This window comes from Hyaena hyaena, unplaced genomic scaffold (assembly GCF_003009895.1).
Source record: "Hyaena hyaena isolate Hyena2069 unplaced genomic scaffold, ASM300989v1 scaffold_263, whole genome shotgun sequence".
Taxonomy (NCBI): Eukaryota; Metazoa; Chordata; class Mammalia; order Carnivora; family Hyaenidae; genus Hyaena; species Hyaena hyaena.
Window position 1 is genome coordinate 943,720 of NW_024080897.1, and position 20,625 is coordinate 964,344.

At 42.7% G+C, this 20,625-nt stretch overlaps 1 long non-coding RNA gene across 1 annotated transcript in view; it reads right to left on the reverse strand.

The window, feature by feature from the left end:
- The window catches only part of LOC120240864, a 37,395-nt gene that overhangs the window by 4,326 nt on the left and 12,444 nt on the right, over positions 1–20,625 (reverse strand). Inside the window, exon 4 of the long non-coding RNA XR_005530744.1 lies at positions 12,920–12,978. This is a non-coding gene — a long non-coding RNA (uncharacterized LOC120240864). The remainder of the gene's footprint in view (positions 1–12,919; positions 12,979–20,625) is intronic.

Here is a 20,625-nt window from a genome sequence, read left to right on the forward strand (position 1 = left end):
TCCAATTTTAAAATATTGAATCATATGCAAACCTCAAAGGGAAAAGAAAAGAAAAGAAAAAGCGACCCTTGTTCTGATATTTGCTCTAAAAATGCCAGGGCCAATTGGTTTTTTAGTTGTTGATTTTTGAAGGAACCCTTTCACAGACAGGAAGGTAGAATGTCAACAGGCTGGGCCATCAGCTTTGCATTTTCTCACTCTGAAAATGCGTGCAAGGCAGCCACACCTGTAAATGCAGACCTATGACAATATATGTAAATGAAATAATAAATGGCAAAACCCCTTTAAAATACTATCAGCCTGTCCTGTGTTATATGATGTGGCAAAAGCCCAGGATTATGTTCCTCCGTCTTTCTGACATCTAGTGAATTATACTGAAATCTTACCTTACTAAAGCACATGCTAATCAGCACTGAAAAACTGAAGATTTCCTATTATCACTCTACAGGTTCTTGAGTTTTTGGAATTATGTTTTATTGTTTAAATGGTCATTTTCTTCTGGTTGGATATTGGGTAGCAATCAATGAAAGAGGTTGCTCTAAGGCTTAATTCCTTTACTAGTCTCCTTCCCCACGCCACCCCGCCCCGCCCCCAGCTCCGTCCCTAGAGCACATGTCAAAAACAACCAGGCACATGAGAACATGTGACATACAAATATTACTTTCCCTCGATTAAAAAAAAAATTGAACCTTGGGAAATAAGAAGTGGCATTAAAGGAGCTACCACTTCTAGTGTAACTGTTAGAGTTAGCTGAGAAAACAAGCCCAAATACTTCTCTTGGGGAAACACTTCTGAATCAAAAGCTGGTCTGCTCAGCAAGCCCCTGGACCAGGTCTCCATCAAGGAAGGACTGTGTCTATGGCATTACCCAGAGGAAGGAGGGAGTCCATCGAATCATGCCGGAAACTCTACAGAGGGAGCTTCATACACTGAAGCTTCCAAGGGCAGGGGACCAAGCAGAACACTCATTTGTAGAGAATAGTTGTTCTGCACTGAGCGCAGCTACAAAAAATTAAATAGCCAACCAGTTCATGGTTAGTCTAGGTGAGGGAGCTCTCTCAACTTCTTGCAAGAAGTGAAAAAAAAACGGTGAAAAAAAAAATTTTAAGGTCTGGGTGTAAATTATAGAAATGTCCAGAACTGGATGAAAAGAGTAGAGAGGAGAAAAGACACCAGGAGTTGTGAGACATTTATTCATTCATGTGTTCAACAAACGTTTATGGAGCACCGACTGGCTCCAGCCACTGATCAAGCTTTGGATTACAGACCCTTCCCGAGTGAGCTTACACTGCATTCATTAAAATTAACGTCTGCCATTAGTGCATTGCTGGAAGAGAGAAAAAGCCATTCATAATTTGGTACCGAGTGCTAACTGTATGCTTTTTTTGGGGGCTCTACTGTCTGTTTGGTCACTGGAACCGACAAAATTCCCAGTAGAGTTTTGCCCATTGATTCTTTCAAGTTCAGCTCCCAAAGGCTGTCTAAACTCATCAAGTTTCGGGGGCACCTAGGTGGCTCAGTCGGTTGAGCGTCCGACTTTGGCTGAGGTCATGATCTCACGGTTTGTGGGTTCCAGCTCCGCGTCGGGCTCTGTGCTGACGGCTCAGAGGCTGGAGCCTGTTTCAGATTCTGTGTCTCCCTCTCTCTCTGCACCTCCCCCACTCACACTCTGTCTCTCTCTCAAAAATGAATAAATGTTAAAAAAATTTTAAACTCATCAAGTTTCACATAGGGAGAGGAAAATTAACACCTACACCTGTTCTAGGGGTATTAGAAACATTAGGCCACAAGATGACATCCAAGGCTAATACTGTCACCTTCTCACAGATGAGGAAACTGAAGCTCAGAAATGTTAAATGTCTTACTTATGCCGTGCAGCTATGTAGTGGGAGAAGTAGATTTTGAGTCTACGTGAGTCCTCCCAGGCCTGTCCTCCTCCAGCATGAGAATCCGTTCAGCGATGTGAGATCACCTTATAAACCGCGAGGTGTTATGTAAATGTAGATACGTCTATCAACTGTTAACTCTTAGTTTATGTTGGAATATCAGTTCTTACAGTTGATGAAGTACCAGTATGACGACTGTCCTTTCACTAGTGTTAGCGAAATGATTCCTACGCATCTGCCTCTCGTGGTTTTTTTTTTTTTTTCCACTTGATTTTATGGTATAGAAATAGGGCCAAAATTTAGCCTTTTATCCGTGGATACCTATCACAGTGGTCCTTGTCTGGAAGTGGTCTGTTTGGAAGAATTTGTGTCCTCAAGCTAGACCCCGGCTCTCTGTGTGTTATTCTACTATGTTAAAGATTGGGTTTCTTCTAATTACACCACTCCAGCAAAAAGAACTCGGTGAGAATGAAAACAGCAAAATCCATACGGCTTCTAACCCATTGCACCTTCTATACAACCCCAGAGCTACTAACCAAATTTTTTTTTATAATCACTTTCTGAATGTCAAGAAGCATCCTTGGGACAGAAGGGATCTTTGCAATTTAATTACCAGACTAGAAAAATACAAATGAATCTTTGGAACCTGAGCAAACACTGCTTCGGGAAATTCTTCGGGAAATTTCTCCACTGCACATTGACTGGTGGAGCATTAAGTAATGTCACCGCCCTGAGGGACTAAAGACTGAGCTTCTTAAAAAGTCATCCTTTCCCTCTCTGGAGAAGTTGGAATCAACTCAACTGAAAGAATCAACTGTGGCGACTTTCCGACTTCCCATCGTGTAGAATGAAGAGTCTGTTAAGGAGACTCAAGTATCTCATAGACAATGTGAAAGGAAGGCAGGCTATTAATGATGCAGATTAAGTTTTTAGGTGTTAAAGACATAAAAATAAATTTTAAACCATTTATTCTCTTCTCTAAAGTTTTCTGGTCAGTTATGTTCCCCCCCCCCCCCCCCCGTGGGCTTCCTGTATAACGCTGGGCGCACGCACCGTGAAGGTTACTTTGTATGTAGGTTGGTTCTTAATCACTGTTGTTGTAGAGGCTTCCAGAACCACTGTAGTCCTTCTTCAACATCTATCTGAAGCTACGTGTTTCCTGTCAACCTAACGGTGTTTTCATGGAAGCCCTTCATTCGTACAGTGTTTTGCAATTTACAAAGTGCGTCTTCTACAGATGTGCTTGCACTTTGGCTTTCACACCATGAGGAGGTGGGACGGTCCGCTGGCGTTTTCTTCGATTTGCCAATGGAGACTAGGCACTTGAGATGCAGAGAAATGCCCCAAATACTCCACAGCCAGACGGCGAGGGAGTGCTGGAGTCCAATGCCGGAAGTAGGGTGGTTCCCCCCACCCGCCCCACCTCTGCAAGAAAACCAGTTTGGGTTCCACACTGAACTGTCAGATTTGCCAGTTGAAAGTTCCAGGATCTGCTCAACGTACAAATGATAGCATTATCAAGCTTTATTAACAGAAAGAAAAAGTTCAACTCTCCATTTCCCATGAGACCTTTTAAAGCGACCTTTAATTCTTCAAGTGATTTTTTTATTTCTGACCAGATGGCGTCATATACAATCTGTCCCCGACAGAACCATGTTTATTTTCTGTCAACTTAAACTCCTGTGTCCACCCTATATAGGATATTTCAGGTTCATGTTCAAAAGCTGCTTAGCCGTCCACCTATTGGTCGATTGGTCGGAGGGTGGGTGGGTGACTGAATTATGCTAAATAGTGCCAGCTTAGCTGAATTTTAAGGAGTTATTCACAGGAACAAAATATTTGGAGCCAGCATTCTACTGGGCATATGTATCTGACGCTAGATCTGGATGTTTTTTTACAGTTACTTAAGGAGATTCTCTTTTTTTCGTTTCTTAAATATGCATCCTTAGCTGGTCTGTCTCCATCAATTTAACACGTTTGAGGGATAGTCCACACTCCTGCCACAAGATGAAGGATGCCGCTGATCCTGTATCCGGCTGCATCTGTAGCATCTCGGCCTCCACCCGGGGTGTTAAACAGATTATTTTTCTATCACTCTTGTCCATACTGAATATGCTGAATGCTGTATCTCTAAACTCGCTAGCCCACTCTCCCAGCCTGAGTCTCTATTATCGGCAGCCACAGCATGCATATTTCTATTTAGTTTCCAGTCCTTAGGGAATCCTCTCTCTGTGCCCTGCCTGAGTAACAAAATCTTTGGATTTTCCCTTTTCTGTTACCTCTCCTGAAATACTCATCTTTGAATGTGTATTCCGAATGGTTACAGATAGCCTTCCCCCAGCAGTAACATGCCCCTGCCTGCTCTGAATTCTGGCACACGGCAACAGCACGGTCGTTTTACGCATGCTTGCCTGTGTCTTCTGGCCGGTTTTAGTCCCCATACATGTCCTGCTGCAGTGTCCCTGAGCACGGTGGTTGACAAGCTGTCCTGAAATGGGCACCCTTCTTCATTCCAAACCCTCGCCTGTTTGCTTAGGATGTGCAGTTCTATACCAATCTCTTGGTTAAGGCACTACTAGTTAACTATTCCTAAGCCGCCAACATCAGGGCCCTTCTATAAAACCATCCCACATGAAGTACCAGATTTATATTTGCACGCTGAGCCCTCAGTGTAGACAATAACAGAGGCACTAAAATGCCATCGAGAATTATGGCTTGAGGGGTGCAGGTGTGCAATAAACAGACTGGCTTTCCTGCAGACAGCACACTTCATCGCAGGGGCAAACTCAGCATTACAAAAGAAAGGCGGGAGGGGGTACTGGCCTCTTCGCCCAAAATGCCCTTAGAATGGCACATCTTTTCTTTGCAATTGAATATGTAAGACGACAAATTTATTCCGGCGTTGTTCAAAAATAACTAATCTTTATTTCTGTTTATGTTTTTCAGACTACCATAAAATTGCTAGAGGCATATGTATAATATACTCAATGTATCCTGATGATTTTGATCCTTTGAAAGAGAGTAGTTGCCAAGGTAGGGATCTGGGATATGATTTTGTTTAGTTTCTGGATACATTTTCCTAGGAACAAACAAGACTTTTGCCAGCTATGATTTACCCAGGAGAAAGCGTGACTAAAAGCATCTCAAGCACAAGCAGCTTTCTCTGCCTGAACCGTCAAAACAGGCTTGCCTCTCCCCAGGAGCAGACTCACTCAAGTAGCTCTGCTTATCGTCACTCTTAACGAGGGATAATTTGCACTTCGACGTGGGAAAGAAGGATGTCACAGCCCTTGACAAATCTTTATCAGGATGCCCATTTTAAGGGCTGAGCAAAGGAGGCACAGGGTCAAGCGATTTGCCACCAGTTGCAGCAACTCTTTTCCTCGGTGTTCCCGCAGCCCCCGGCGTGGCAGGGACAGATGTGCCCCCACGGAGCTACCAGCAGAAGGAGAGAGCAAAGAGACGAGACTGGCGGAAACACGGCTGAAACTTGAGGCTTACGGAGGCAAACAGAGACAACTTGATACAAGAAAGACGGCAGGGTAGAGCCTGCCTTTAGATGGGCAGTGGGACTGTTTGGTAACCACCCATCCATGTTTATGAAAGGAATGACAGAAACAGTCATCAAATTATTGAATATGTCTTTTTTTTTTAAAATTTTTTTATTTTTATTTATTTATAGGAGAGAGAGAGAGAGACGGTGTGAGCAGGGGAGGGTCAGAGAGAGAGGGAGTCACAGACTGAAACAGGCTCCAGGCTCTGAGCTGGCAGTCAGCACAGAGCCCGACGTGGGGCTCGAACCCACGAACCGCGAGATCATGACCTGAGCGAAAGTCAGACGCTTAACCGACAAAGCCACCCAGGAGCCCCAAATAATTGAATATGTCTTTACCAAGGAGCTCCTATATAAATGGCACTGTTCTAGGCATCTTGCGGAAACATACAAAGAAATACTCATTTAATCTTCTAGGAGTTTTCCATATAAGCACGGAAACAGGGCATATAAGCATAACTGAATGCACTCAACCCTGATGTCTCAGTATCAAATGTAAGTACTGGGGCATAGTAGGTGCTCAGTAAATGTCTGTCGGACTAATAGCTCTTCACTCGCTAGCAAGCCTGAATGTACACTCTGCCACAGTGGTTGTGCATGTGATCTGACTGTCTAAAGTTTATATAGCAGGTTTTAGGGAAATCAGACTTGAATTGGTTGTTAGAGTAAGTTTAAGAAATGTTTAACCTTTAATTTTCAATAATTTCTGGCTTCCAAAAAACAGTTGCAAATACAGCAGAAAACAATTCCTGTATATCTTTCACTAAATCTTTCTTCAAAAATTTTGTGTTCATGTTTCCTGTTTTTACTTAAATTCTAGTTCGTTAACATACAGTGTAATGTTGGTGTCAGGAGTAGAATTTAATGATTCCTCACTTACAGAGAACACCCAGTGCTCATCACAACAGTGCTCTCCTTAATCCCCATCACCCATTTGGACCATTCTCCCATCCACCTCTTTCCAGTAACCCTCGGTTTGTTCTCTAGAGTTAAGAGTCTTTCTTCTGGCTTGCCTCTCTCTTTTTTTCTTTCCCCTAAGGTCCTCTGTTTTGTTTCTTCAATTCCACAGTGAGTGAAATCCTATGGTAGTTGTCTTTGACTGACCTCTTTTGCTTAGCATAATACATTCTAGCTCCATCCATGTCATTGCAAATGGCAAGATTTCATTCTCTGGGATGGTTGAGTAATAGTCCATTGTATATATTCACTCATCTTCGTGGATTAACATCCTACATAACCACAGAACAATGATCAAAACCAGAAAGTTAACATGGTTCCCATACTAGTAACTGGTCTACAGACATTCAGATTTCACCAACTGTCCCATTAACAGCCATTGTCTGTCTGTCCTAGGATACAATACAGGATCATACATTGTATTTAGTTATCATGTTTCCTTACTCACCTGTAATCTGAGTCTGTTCCTCAGTCTTTCTTTGCCTTTCATGACCTGGACACTTTTGAAGAGTACTGCCTCATTATTTTCTAGACTATTCCTTAATTGGAATCTTTCTAACGTATCCTCTTGATTAGATTTATATTGTGTCCTTTTTCAGCAAGAATTCCACAGGAGCGCTGTTGGGCTCTTGTCAAGCACATGACGTCACTATGTCTCATCCTGGGTGGTGATCATTTCCATCATTGGTTCTGGTGAGACCTGACAGTTTCTCCACAGAAAGGTTCCCATTTTCCCTTCGTAATGAATGGGTTTCTTATGGGAAAATACTTAGAGATTGTGCAAATATCCTGTTTCTCATTATACTTTTGCCCATTAATTTTACCATCCACCCTTGATTCTTACCTACAACAATCATTACTGTGGAGTTTGCCTAATGGCAATTTTCTACTTCCATCATTCCTCCCTCATTTATTAATCAGAATTCTGCTACAGGAAAGAGCTATTTCTTATCCTATTTATTTATTCATTTATTAACTGTTTTTAAAATAAAGAATGGGATTTCATGAACGTAGGTTGTTCGGTACTAACAGATGAGAGAAAAAAGCAAGCAATGGGTGAGTAATGATCACCAGCTTGAGTGAAGGGCCTGGGATCATAAGCATCACTTGCTGAGAGTAGAAAATAAAAGTCTTCTAGCAGGTTCTGAGGAGGCAGGAACACAATCCAAGGGCTCGTCAAAGAGGGACGCCTTTGGTGCCATTGACGGGGGCAGGCTGGTGATGGGTGACAAGGTATCTAAGGACAGGTAGGACAGGAGAAGGATGATGTAATTCATAAAAGGCAAAAAAAGATGCTTCTGTCAAATGGCAGGATTGATGGCAAATCAGTGCAAAGAGAATGGTAAGCACTCCTGAAGGTGCCTGGAGCGGGAGAAGGTGCTGGGAATTTTGTAGGAGAAGGCAAGCAGCATTCCTGGAGTTAGCATTAGCTCTACCTGTAAGGCATCTATAAGACATCCTGGAGTCTGGAAATGAAGGCATGGAAGCAGCCAGTGTCGGGAGGCAGGCATTCCCAAAAGTGGGAACCTGGGGGGCACTGACCCGTTATGCCTGACGCTGCCTCAGCCAGAGTGCATCATGCTATCTTGACCAGGTAATGTTGGGCAGGGCCAGAGTGCTCCTGAGAGTACGTAGTTATTACAGAACTTTCTGTGTTATTTCAAAGAAGAAAGGAAGCCCCCAGGGTCTACTGTAATACCCTGCCCCACACCGGGAGCCTAGCAGGTGGAAATCGGCACCATGTTTTCAGGTCTCCTCAGCAGTGAGCAGGGGATGTGCGGGGCTGGAGGGAGCACCTGAGGTTAGTCTTATTCCGCATTCTCTACCAGCCTCTCCCCAAAGAAGTCTGGTTTGAGCACCGCCTCAGGGCTTGAGTAACCCTGTATTTTGGCAAGGCAGGTCCCAGCCCTCCATGTAAATGTGTTTGAGATACAGCTTTGGGGACAGCGGGAATTTGAACAAACTAAAACTCCTTTCTGTTCTTTCTTTGGTTGATGAGGACAGAGATCACTTCCGCGAACCCTGTCCCGAGCCTAGTAATGCCATCAGAGCATTAGCCCATTTTCACCACAAGCCTTTATAGGGCGACTAAGCCTGTCTGACAGGCAGCGGTGGCCTAGAGTGGCATGTCTCTCTTTTCTCTCATGCTTAATTGAGGGCCAGCCCTAGCCAGTGGAGATCTCATCTTTCAAATTGGTAGGGCAGCAGCAAGGAGATTCTCCAAGAAAAAACTGGAAAACCTCTCAAACTCCTTTGCTGACACACAGAGCGTTGAGTCCCTGGCAGCACTTTTGTATGGCCAGGAGGGTCAGGACATTGGCCAAACCTGTAGCAGAAGACAGGGGCAGCACGGCCACGGCTACACAGAGCCCCCAGCCTTCCAGAGCCCGGATTCTCGTTTTCCTATGGAGAGAGAGTACAGCGCTGTTGACTAACCACAAAACTTCAGGTTCAGACCTGTGTTCACACCTCAGCTCCACCAATGACTATGTGACCTCAGACGAGTCGTCTATTTCGTACCTCTGTTTCCTTAACAACAAAATGGCCCTTGGGTAGCACTCAATGGGCGGCGGCCATGATTAATATTATTGTGAAACTTGTTGTCCCATGGCCGCATTCTGATGCTTCTCATCTTATAGTTCAGAAATCTGGGGGGTTTTTTCTCACAATTACTCAGATTGCCTTTTCGCATCGCTGCCACCCACCATTCATTATTCTCAGGAAATTGGATAACGTCCACTGGCCAGAGTGTTATGCCTTTGGGTGCAGATTATTAAGATATCCCCTGGAGTGCCTGGGTGGCTCAGTCAGTTAGCGTCTGACTTCGGCTCAGGTCATGATCTCACGTGGGTTCGAGCCCCGCGTCGGGCTCTGTGCTGACAGCTCAGAGCCTGGAGCCTGTTTCAGATTCTGAGTCTCCCTCTCTCTGACTCTCCCCTGCTCATGCTGTCTCTCTCAGAAATAAATAAAACGTTAAAAATTTTAAAAAAAGATATCATCTATTTAAAATGTCATACTATCATATTAAGTATCAGTGGATAAAAACCAAAGCAAAGTTCAACAAACCCAAACGATCACTTGCAACACACAAGTGACACTTTGACTACAAGTTTCTCATTACACTCATTTAACCCTTAACTAATTCACCCCTGTGCCTGGGAGAAGCATTCCAGACGGCCACACCACGGCGTGTACTTTGCTTCTTCATTTTTACAAGTGTAGTTTAGTTTCCATTATTTGTGATAATTCCTAATAGCATATGTTATCCAAATAATGATGACCTAGTATTATGAGACCTTCCTGAAGATCACTGCTATTAAGTCTTGCCGAGAAGTAGGGCATGAGTGCCAGACTTTTTAAAATAAGAATTACAGGGTTACTGGGCTTAAAGCCAGGTATGGCAGGACCCAGCAGTTCAAGACAAATACATAAGACTGTTAAAGCCAGTGGAGGCTAGAGGCAGGTCTGAAGAAGGAAATTAGTGGACAGAACATATTGTTCAAGGGCTGGGTACCAAGAATCTCATAGAATTTCTGTGAAAGAAGCGCTTGCTGGGGCACCTGGGTGGCTCAGTCGGTTGAGCATCTGACCTCGGCTCATGTCATGGTCTCCTGGTTCGTGGGTTCGAGCCCCACGTCGGGCTCTGTGCTGACTGCCAGCTCAGAGCCTGGAGCCTGCTTCAGATTCTGTGTCTCCCTCGCTCTCTGACCCTCCTCTGCTCACACTGTCGCTCTCTCTCTCTCTCTGCCTCTCTCTCTCTCTCTTTCAGAAATAAATAAAAACATTTAAAAATTTAAAAAAAAGAAAGAAGGAAGTACTTGCATTAATTATGTACTGTGATTCCCCTAAAGTAAGGGTAAGAAGTCTTTGCCTAATCCAGATATATGCCTATACTAAATAACGAATGAAGAGGGGTGTGTGTGTGTGTGTGTGTATGTGTGTGTGTGCGAGCACGTGCACACACTTCCTCTAATTACACCCGGAAGATCAGAACAAAGGTGGAAAGTCAGAGGCACTGTGCCTGAGAACCTGCACCAATAAGCAGTGCTTTTAAAAGCCCAACCATGTGTGGAGTTTGGAATCTTGACCTGAATATTTCTCAGGATTCTATTGAAATATCCTCTTTGTCAGTAAGTTTCTCGTAGAGCTGAGAGAAGGAATTTAGAGGCATGGTTTTAGGCCACTTAGTATCCATCCACAATGGCTCCAGGTGAAAAGTGACCTGTGCTCACCTCTCCACTTTTTCCCTAAGAAAATAATCCGTGGCAAGGTCTTCTTGCCTGACTTCTGACCATGGGCCCACTAAACCCTCAAACTTGTGCCAGGCAGGTGGCAAATGATACAGTTTTTATTATTTTACTCCATGTGAACCTCCTAGTGTGCGGAGAGGTGATTAAAACCTTCTATGGCCTGATTTATTTTCATGCCGATTTGCGAGGCTGCCTTCGCATCTCTACATTCCTTATAATTTGGGCATTTATTACCTACTTTACAAGGCACTTATGTAATATGATATCAAACTTGAAAGTGGTTTTGTATACATAGAAACTCTATTAATAAAAATTACTAAGTAGTGCTATTTGTTTATAGTAAAAGGAGACTCACTTATACACAAGACGGAAGATTCCTTTATGCCCAGTGACTGAATTAGCAATCTGGAGGTTCATTTTTCTGGTTTAGCTCTCCGAGAGGCTGATTTCTGCAAAATCTTGTGGATAAACTTACCTGTTATTGACTTGTCCCTTCTGATCCTGGCATTTTTGGTTTGGACCCATGGAAGAGTCTCTACATGAGTTTTACAAAACTTACATCAAACTATGTTTTAAATTACTGTCCTGCAGGGTCTCCAGGGTGATTCAGTCGGTTATGTGTCTGGCTCTTGGTTTCGGCTCAGGTCATGATCTCTCAGTTCGTGGGTTCGAGCCCCACATTGGGCTCTACACTGACAGTGTGGAACCTGCGTGGGATTCTCTCTCTCCCCCTCACTCTGCCCCTCCCCAGCTCGCTCTCTCTGTCTCTCTCAAAAGAAGCAAATAAATTTTAAAAAATTAAAAAAAAAATCACTGTTCCACAGAATGTTGACCTGGCCAATGCAAGTGTTATGTTGACTGTGAGAACCATATGTAGGTATATCCCTCACTCCATTGATAAGCCAAATGGAATAAGAGTTTAGGTTGCCTCTCTCATACTGTATTCTTTCTCAAAGCACTTTTAACACCTCAAATTCTGTGAAAGAACTAGAACCTAAAATGATTGCTTCATTTGACTCTGTCCGCAAGCAATCCAAAGTGCCATCCTTACCCTGATCCCATTTCTGTTACAGAAATTAAATTAGCAAGATGTCCTGAGTGGATCCTACCTCAGCCCGTGGAGTGTAACCTTAGCCCAGCCGACCTGGGTGTGAGGCCCAGAGACACTGAATGAATGACTTCTCTCCTCCTCGCCTTCATTAAGTCGTCTTCACAAAGAAGGCGATGAAAACAGTGGTTCTCAGAGTTTAGCCCTCAGGCCAGCAGCATCAATCATGTGTTAGAAATGCAAGTTCTCAGGTCCCACGCCGGACCTACAGAATCTGAATGCCTGGGGTTGGGAGGCCCCTGTATCTGTGCCATTTGGATTCACCCGGAAGTTGGAGAATGACTGATGGAGAGAAATACTCCCACGCATGGCGGCTAGAAGGTATTTGCCACCAAAATTCCTTTTTAACTACAAACTTGCCCTGAGTCCAAGACCCTAGCATTTTCAAGGAATTCATATGAGGTTTTATTTATTTGTACATGTTTTTTATGATACTCAGCTAAATTATGCCTAATTCAAATCCAAAGTGAATTCAGCTTGACCTAGTCCCATTTTTTTAGTTTAAATGCCCGAGCAATATTTCCCTAACTCCCCCCACCCCTTTTTTTTCCTTCTCAGACCATTAAACATTCACCCGCTACTCCTCTGACTAATCCAACTCGTTTTCCATTCTCATAGGAAATAAAAATACAAAATTAAAGAAATAAATGACAGGGATATGTCAAAGACCACATACATGGTACCCATTACACCTTCCTGGTGTAAACTTTCCTGGACACACCCCCTCTGAATTTTAATTCTCAAAAAATATTCTAGCAATTGCTTTCACACAGGTAACATACATGTGTAATTATGTGTAATGCATAAAAATCAAGTATTTAATCCTTATGTGGTTTAGCCTTGATCAGAGCATTTGGGTTATTTGAGGAAACAAAGAATCTTATAAATGAGTATGATAATCCCATTTTTCTGACGAGGAAACTGGGGCACAGAAAGGCTGAATAGATAGAAACACTGGGCAAAGGTTCCTTTTGGTTAGCTTGAAATGAAAACCTCATAAAGTCAGATTTCCAATTCAAATACATTATAATCAAATAAATGATTACACTCTATCTCTTGTATTTATGAATAAAATTCAGGTTATTCGTGCGCACAGTGTGAGCTTTGAATGTAATCATTATTATCAGCGGCATTTACGAAGCAGCGAGATGGGATAAGCACTTACCTTTAGTCTATGGGAGTGACAAAGGAAGTACGAGGTTTTAATCTGTGATCTGGAAAAGCCTAAAGGAAAAGGGGGCGAATGAAAATTATATAAATGAAAACACACACAAGTGATATTCAAATTTCTTTCCCTTTTATGCAACCCTAGACGCCATGTATTCCACAGAGTATAGCCCCAAATAAGGAGGGAGGACTACCAACCCACGTCAGTGCTGACCTGAGAGAGAAATAAGACAGTATCGTATTAAACCTTTGCGGACTGGGATTTTTCTACTGCAGCACCTCATGTTAATTACCCTGACTAATTCAACCTGGAAATGTAAAGCTGCGCTATGCACCTGCACTTCCCCTCCAATTCACACTTCCCTCACCAGGAATGCCCCCTGCCACCTCCTTTGTCCATGTAACCGAATCCTAATCTTTTACAACCTAAGCCAAATGCCAAGTCATTCATTCTTTGGACAAATATTTCTGCACACCTAGTACGTATCAGGTGTGCATTCCTTCTTGAGGATTCCACTAAGACAGGCACACCCATGCCCTGATTTCACAGAGCTTATGCTACATCAGGGAAGAAAGAAAATCTAACAAGTAATTATACTCCAGTCCCCAAACAGAAGTAATTTCTTCCTCCTCTGAGCTCCGGCAGATTCTGATACACACTTAGCCTTTTCTACCCTGCAGGACTGTTGTGATTAGTAACATTGTCTCCCTTGCCTGCCAGGTGGTAAGCGCTTTGATGGTAGGGAATTTATTTTATTTAGTGGGAGGCTTCCACAGCCTTTTGCACGTGGGAGACTCTGTAAACAATTACTGAGGGCATAGATGGAAGGCTATGTGAGAGCCAATTGCTAGAATTATTTCTGAGAATTAAAACGCAGAAGGGGTGTGTCCAAGAAGGCTTTATGGTGCCTCTTCAGGAACGTCTGGTTGTGATCTAAGAATTGATAATTAATATTTTCCTCCAATGTGCCTGACACACAGGAAACACTTCATACATATATTAAGTGAATGAACTGAATGAATGGGTTATCCACTTTCTTATTGATCAACGGCTTTCCTGATTGAATGAATTCCTACCCTAAGGTATCTTCAGTAAATGAGTGAGACTTGCCACGCATTTTTATGGCAAATGAAGACATTTCTGAGCCCACAGAGCAGCTGGAGTATTTTTTTTTTTATCTTGAAAAAATCAATAGACTTACACTGTTCCTGGTCATTTAAACCAACTCAAATGTAATTTTTTCATTATAAAGTAAAACTCAGTTGGCAAAGTTAAGAAGGCTCTCGTTTAAAGTTTGGAGAAACTATATAAAATATGAATTGGTGGCTTTCTCAGGATTCTGCTAACCTAAAGTAATTTGCAGGATTGAAAGAAAGTATACCAACTTTCATAGTAATTTGATGAGTTCAATTTCCCCAAGCTTCTAACTTTTCATAAAAAAAACAAAATGGGGCGCCTGGGTGGCCCTCATCAGTTAAGCATCGACTCCTAATTTTGGCTCAGGTCATGATCTCATGTTTCCTGAGACTGAGCCCCGTGTGGGGCTCTCCATTAACGGTGAGGAGAGTGCTTGGGATCCTCTTTCTCGGCCCCTCTCTGATCATGCATTCTCTCTTTCTCAAAATAATACATAAATAATTAAAAAAGAAAACAATGGGAAAAACACCAAATGAGAACTAAAAGAAGAGAGGTGATTGTATTTTTATACTAAATTTAATTCCATTTTAGGAAAACAGTTGGCTAAAGTGTTTTATTAAAAAGTATAAGACGGTTGGGGAAATTATGTTTTTACTTTGCTTCCCACCATCCCTCACTTTTTTCTGTGGAGGCCCACCAAGGGTATGCCATCATTGTGTATCTGTTATATTTTCTTATATTCTTTTTTGTTGTTATTGTGCTAGCCACTATGTGATATTCTAGGGGAATATTTTAACCACCATATAACAATATCACTTGGGAATACTGGCTAAATAGTAGTTTGTATACACTGATTTCATATTTCTAAGCACTAATGTTTTTGCTTTTGAAACATGATCTTAAGTTTCTACAAGTGGTGATTAAATTATTAGGACTGGATTTGTCCTCAAATAGAAGTAAAGAGATTACCCTTACTCTATAATAATACTATTCAGTAAATACAAAATAGAAACTGCTGGGTTTTTTTTTTAAAAGCTCAAAAGAGGCCCAAGTGTAAGTTACATTAGTGAGAGGTACATAATGAAGCAAATGTAAGTGACAATAGAGGGAAGTACATGGTAATAGTAGTAACATATGCTAATGACTTGCACCTTTTAATTAATGGAGTTGTTTATCGGGCTCCAGACGGCCAGGCAGGAGTCTCTCCTATTATTTTTGGAGGCGTACAATCTTGCAAATTTAAAGTTGTTAGTTGTTACATATGGAACAGATCCAGCGAGCTCCATGTAATTCAGAAGAGACTTTCCAAGCCTGAAGATTCATTTAATTGTAGATGTTAATAAGATGTGTATTTTTACCCATGTCCTTGTCCACTTGGTCTCGTAAGTTGCTTGATTTCTAGGCCACTGTTGACATTGAAACTTGTGTTAATTTTGGTCATTCTCAATGACGTGACATGAAATCAGTTAGAACTATGCTGAGTGAATGTGTAGAAAACAAGTCAGCTCTTTCAAAATACTTATTTCTATAAATGAAGGAATTAACATAAATTGGGTTTTCTCCTATTGTGGTCTGTTAAAGTGAAGGTTTATTGAGTCCAACTAAACTCAAATCACTTCAATAGAAAATATGAAGAATGAAGGGATGAGTAAGAAACCTGGGTAGCCAAAATCAGGCATTTTGGTTTAGTAGAATAGATCCCAGAATCCCAGAATTTTTTTTTAAAGATGTTAAGTAATCTCTACACCCAACATGGGGCTTGAACTCATAATCCTGAGAACAAGAGTTTCATGTTCCACTGACTGAGCCAGACAGGCACCCCACATAATCCCAGAACTGTAAAGCTAGGAGACTTAAACAGTTCTTGTAAGTAGGACTTACAAGCCAGAGGCCATAGTGAAGTAATGACACATGTTCAAGGTTACCAGCTAATAACTCAGCTTGAAGCAAAGTCGGAGACCTACTTCCGGTCAAGGCATCTTTCACCCATCAGGCCTCCTCCTTTTAATATCTTGAGTGAAATCCCCATCTAATTGTTTTTCAAACTCTCTGCTAACAGAGCCATGGTTAACAACGGCATAGTCACTCAATGAAATATTATGCAGCCGTTAAAGATAATATTTACGGAGGCTGCACAATAACACAGAAAAGCGGCCAGAAGGTAACGATAAAAAAAAAAAGGAGCAGGAAATAAAGCTGTGTATGTTGTATAATGACAATTTTTTTAAGTTTATTTATTTTGAGAGAGAGGGGGAAGGAGACAACGCTCCTGAAAACAAGGGAGGGGCAGAGAGAGAGAGGGAGCGAGAGAATCCCAAGCAGGGTCCGCACGCTCACTGCAGAGCCTGACGTGGGGCTCGAACCGACGGACTGTAAGATCATGACCAGAGCCGAAATAAAGAGCCAGAGGCTCAACCGACAGAGCCACCCAGGCGCCCTGTGACAATGGTTTTTTAAAAAAGCCTTTAATTAGAAAAAAGAGTGGAAAAACATTGAAAGTGTTTTGTATTCATATTTGAACGGTAGGACTAGCGAGAAATATTTTCTCTTATTCCCAATTTCCAATACCTTCAACTTCCTTTTTAATGCTTCCTTTAAAAGCATTTCTTTATCCTGTTTTGTTTTTGGTTTTTTTTTTTTAGTGTTTATTTATTTTTGAGAGAGAGAGAGAGACAGCGTGTGAGTAAGGGAGGGGCAGAGAGACAGGGAGGCATAGAAATTAGAAGCAGGCTGCAGGCTCTGAGCTGTCAGCACAGAGCCTAATGCGGGACTCGAACCCATGAACAGAGAGGGATCATGACCTGAGCCGAAGTCTGATGCTTAACCAGCTGAGCCACCCAGGTGCCCCGCATATCCTGTTTTAAAGTGGAAAAGTAATAACTGTTCTACTAAGTTCAAAGGTGGCTTTTGCAGTGGGTCTAAGGATGTTTCCTGGAGCGGAACAAACACTCAAGCAGAGAGTACAAGCCATCCACTCAGGAAGCTAAAGGTGAGGGCCCTGGTGGGTTTTCTTTCACGGGGGAGGGGGGCAGGCCCAGGAGGCTAGAGAATGCCCCGTACCCCACACTCAGCCTGAGCCCTGGAAGAGAGGCAGGGCCAGAAGAAGGCATTTCTCCCAGAGGAGACGAACCCGGAACCAGAATCATCTCCCAGCACAGCAACTGGCAGCGAGGCTGCTGCTGCTGAGAAATGAGGGCCTGACTGAAAGAGGAACTCGTGTGCTCCCCGCATTGCTTGGTTACTCGTTTAAATCGTTATTATGAAACCTTCCGCAACAGGTCGGCTTTCACCATCGCTCTGCTTACACTGGGTCCAGAACACCTCTCCCTCCATCATGCCGTTCAGCCACCTCTACATCCCCTCCAGGCTGGATTCCCAGTGGCCTTTCAGCTGACCTCCTTGCTAACTGGCCACCTTCCCAGAGGCGCATGCTCCCATTTCTGTCCTAACAACATCACCGAGGCACCGTTCACAAGAAATGAACTGCACTTTTGTAAAATATGCATTTTGAAGAGTTTTCACAAATTTATAGACCCACGAAGTCACAACTGCCAATAAGACCCTACCTCTCCATCACTACAAAAGTTTCTTTGCGCCTCTTTGCTTTCCATCCCTTCTGGCTTCCCCCCAACACCTCTTACCATGTCCCTGGGCAAGCAGTCATCTGCTCTCTGTGATTATAGATGACCTTTCATTTTCCAAACACGTGTATCAGTGGAATAATACAGTATATACACTTTCGTATCTACTTCAGCTCCAAATAATGGCTTTGATATTCATTTGAGTTGTTAAAGACATCAGTAGATGGTTTCTTTTTATTGATCATTGGTATTTCATTGTTTATCTGTTCACCAGTTGATGGATATTGGGGTTGTTTCCATTTGGGGGGGTTTACAATAAAGTGGCTATGAAAGTCCAGCCCAAGTCTTTGTGTGGACATCTGTTTCCGTTTCTCTTGGGCAAATGTTAGGTAGGCACAGGTTTACACCTTTGAAGAAAATACCGTTTTCCATGTTATGTACCCAGGGCAGCGCATGACAGTTCCAGTGGACCACATCCTTGCCATCACTTGGTAGAGTCGGTCTTTAGCCACTCGGTGGGTCCACACAGGTACTTCATGGTGGGTCATGCATCCCATCCTGGGCTCCCTGTGAAGGAAAGGCCGGAGGAAGACTACCAGCACCTCTGCCACTCCAACTTTTCGAGTGGATGGTTTGTTCTTTGATTTGAGTGTTCGTTCTGCTCTAGAAACATCTTTAGACTCTCCATAGAAGGGCTTGGCTTCTGCCTGAAAATGATTCCAACTGCTTCTTTAGTAGAACTTCCTATTCCGTCCTAATCGTGAAGCAAGCCAGCACTCATTGAATTTTTACTGTATTCACTGGCTAGGGCTGCTGGAGGAAAACGGCACCCACGTGGTGGTTTGGCACGATGGAAATTCATTCTCTGATGGTTCCAGAGGTCAGCCATCCAAAGTCAAGGTGTGGGCAGGGCTGGTTCCTTCTGGGGGCTTCGAGGGAGAATCCGGTCTATGCCTTTCCTCGCTCTTTTCTGGGGGCTTCCACAGTCCTTGGTGCTCTGTGGCTCGTGACCACATCACTCCAATCCTGCCTCTCTCTTCACTTGGTCTTTCTCCTCTTGGGGGTCTCCTCTGTGTGTCTGTTGCAAACCTCCATCTGGCTCTCTTATGAGGACACTTGTCATAGGGTTTAGGGCCTACCTAGATAACCCACGATGATCTCGTCTCAAGATCCTGAATCATATCAGAAAATACCCTTTTTTCAGATAAGGTAACATCTGCCAACTCTAGGAATTTAACATGAATATCTTTCAAGGGATCACTTTTCAACCTCGCACACTTGCTAAGAACTAAGTACTGTGCTAGACTCTATGCCGACTATTTGATTTCCTCAAATAAAACCCCATGAAGTATTATTCCTATTTTTCAGTTAATGCAGTCTTAAAGGAGTGTCTTGTTCAAGGACAGTGCCAACTAGAGGTAGAACCAGTCCTCAAACCCAGTTTTTCCTGCCTCCCAGGTTGCCCTTAGCCTCTCTACCACAGGGATTTTAAAACCTCCAGAATGCTGAACGTCCCATCTAAAACGCGTTGAATTAAGTAGAGTCTTGGAGTTAGACCTACCAATTTCGTTCCATTATTGAATGTTCTAAATGGTCTTTGGCTCAGTTGTTCTTAATCCTGGCTACACAGCAGATTCACTTGGAGAGCTTTTTAGAAAAGACCGATGCCCAGTTCACCCCTGAACCATTAAGCCAAATTCTTTGGGGGTGAGGGGCTGTCTAGTTTTGGGGTAATCCTTCTGTATAACTGGGATGGAGGAGCCCTGGGATGCTTTACCAAACCTGCGGTTTCCATGATGTATAGTCCTCTGAGATAGCTTAATTCTGTTCAGTGATCAGAGGTGACCCTCAATCTCAAAGCTCAACTCCTGTTTCGCATGAATCCACCAAGTTCCTAGAAACTGCAAGATGACTGACCTAGATTATCAGCTCATTGGCTTATCAATTTAAGTTCTCTATATAGGAATGAGTGAATAATGAATGAATGAGTTTACTCCATAGATTTCCCCACTTTCTCTGGCTCTTTTGGTCAATCATCACCAAGGTGCTTCCTGAAGAGAGAGATCTTATAGACCTTTGTCTGTAGGGAGTTACATATCAAAACTACATCACCAAAAACTTCACACACAAAGACAAAATGAAAGACATCATTTCCATCAAAGGAACATGTAGTCAATTGTAATGTTTCTTCTTTACATTAAGAAAGGCATCTTATTTTCTTCTTTTGCATAATTAGAAGTGGCTGGGTGGATTTCATCTGATATCTTTCCTTACAGAAAAAAACTGCCTAAGGATTAAAAGCAAGCATGGAAAAATTTATCTCCAAAGTAAATATTTGGGAGATAGCTGTGGTACCTTAATATTTGCTCCTTTGAACACAGTAATTAAGGAATTTAGATACCTATGTTGATATACTTCAAATGTTCATTTGGAATAATCTTATTTTATGTTCTGTATTTGTCAGTGCGGTTCCCATGTGGTGTTGAACAGGACTCTGTGGACCTTTCTTCTACTTGATATTTCAGTATGATTTCCCTCCCCTGATGTACTTCAGCTAAGTCCCCACTTTTCAGGTATGTCTGTGAAAAACTTACTATGTGCTATGTTTTTGTGTTTACTCTCTTGTATTATAAAAGAGTCTGTTTGCATATTTTCCATAGAGAACGAAGGGCTGCTCAGGTCTGCTCTTAAGACTGACTTTTGTCTGTGTAATTTACACACTTTAGGAAGACACAGGAAGAGAAATTTGGTGTGATTGCCAAGTAATCTCTGCGTTTTTTCCAAACTGAAGTCTCTTTTGCAGAATACTCAACTGATAGTAGTAAGTTGTAATCAAATAAAATCAAATGTCTGAGTTTGGGTCCTGTCAAATGAAAGGGAGGGCCCTTCTGTGGAATAAGAAGAGCTCCTGCATAAAGAATCTCTCATGGGGGTGCCTGGGTGGCTTAGTCAGTTTAGTGTCAGACATCAGTTCAGGTCATGATC